The sequence below is a fragment of the Musca vetustissima genome, unplaced genomic scaffold, assembly GCF_032173495.1.
Source record: "Musca vetustissima isolate MV318-11 ecotype Yass unplaced genomic scaffold, APGP_CSIRO_Mvet_v1 utg12183, whole genome shotgun sequence".
Lineage (NCBI taxonomy): Eukaryota > Metazoa > Arthropoda > Insecta > Diptera > Muscidae > Musca > Musca vetustissima.
This window is the reverse complement of record NW_026878969.1, coordinates 97,757-99,660: the sequence shown is the minus strand read 5'-3', so window position 1 is coordinate 99,660 and position 1,904 is coordinate 97,757.

Sequence of the window (1,904 nt, the reverse complement as noted above, 5' to 3'; positions counted from 1 at the left end):
AAGCGTTTTGGGACTCCTTTAAAGGAGGCACCTTAGATTTTTGTGGAAAAAATTATTTCATCTTCTTTGAAAGAAGCCCGATCAGCCTTATTTGAGAGAAATCCGGTTGTCCCCTTCTAAGAAGAAGACCCCACAATTTTATTGATGAAAACCCCTTGGATTTGTTTTTACAAAATAGACCTTCATATGTTTTTTGTAGAGGGTCCATTGGTTTCCTCTGAAAGAACTTCCCTTGTCCGAACTCTTTCTATAAGAAGACATTTGGATCTTCTAAAAGAAGGCATTCTGTTACTCTATAAGAGGACCATCATATCTTCTATAAAAATATACTTTAGTGTACTCATAAAGGTCCTTCTGGTCTGGTCCATTAAAGCCCCTCTTTTTTTTAGAAAAAATCCGCCTGCTATCAGAAGACCATCCGATCCTCTATTTCATAATAAATCCTTCTGGTTTTCTTTTAAAAGATCTCAGGTCTTCTTTAAGAAACAATTCTGGTCCTATATTCAACGACCTTCCGGTTGTCTACAAGATTCACTTCTGGTACTTTATAAGAAGGCCTTGTGGTCCTCTGTTTGAACACATTCTGGTTCTCTATTAAAATATTTTTTTGAGTAGCTCTCACGCACCTATATATATTTGTTGAAAATTTTGAGCATCTATTTATAATAGAAGACCTTGCTGTCTTCGATGTGTACTACTATTTCAGTATTTCCATTCGCTCCGGTAATGCATTCATAGCCATCAAGTTCATCAAATCCCGTTTCTATGCAATCCACACAAAAGAAAAAAATAGGTTTTATAAAATCCATAATAAAATGGTATCAAAAAAAAATCGTAGTTAATTATGCTAATTATGATACGAAGTTGAGACGAGATTTTCGACAATGCACGGCAAGTTAGTTGTTATTATAATTTATGAAATTCTTGTGTCGTTTGCATTTTTCGTTTTGTTCTGGTTTTTGGCATTGTTGTCATTTTTGGAAGTGGCGGCTAGAGATTTTATTGTAGCCTCGATTTTTTTTCTATGAAGAAAAAACCTGCCTAACTTGGTTGAAATTAAATTGGTGAATGTATTTTAAGCAGGTGGCGTGGTTATTGTTTCATAAGTTTTCCAAATATCCACAGCTGATTTCGAAAATGTTTGCCAATAGTTGATATTTTTGATATTTCAAATTTGTTTTTATATGGAATGGACCCTTGATCTTCTATAAAGTGATATCTGGACCTGTTGTTTCATTCCAAATTTCCTTATAATAGATATTCTAATACTCGTGAAATCTGCCACGTGTCTGTTAAACTAACCTCCTTCTCCTTCATATCTTCCTTGACTTCTAGACAATAAATTTCAGCACGTTTAATTAATTTTTCAAATATTTCTTATCATGCCACCGCCATTGTCGCATCTATCATTAGACATTAGAATTTCGCATTTTTGATTCTTATATTCGCATTTAGATTTTGTTGTTATTGTCAGTCCTATAACTTCTTTTGGAAAATTTCACCGAAGCAATGATGGCTTATTTGAAGAAATTAGGTTGATTTTTTTCTATTTTGCTTTCTTATTCTTATTTTTGTTCTTTTTCTTTGGTACTCCACATTGATAAGATAAAGTGTAAAACAAAAACAACAAAACATATTTAGCGAAATTTTTTCATTATTACCGTCTTTCTCGCTGCCGTTTCGGTAATCAAATTCGAAATTATTACCATTATTTGCGAATATTGTGATTTGATTTATTATGTTAATAGGGTGTACCGAAATAAATCATTCTGTAGATGGGAGCTTCTTTGAAATTGAAGACCAAGAAAACAAGCCGGATTTCATACCAAAAAAAAGATAATTATAAAAAATATAACATGAAACATTACAGAAAAGGTCTATAAAAGACTGAAGCATTCTTTATA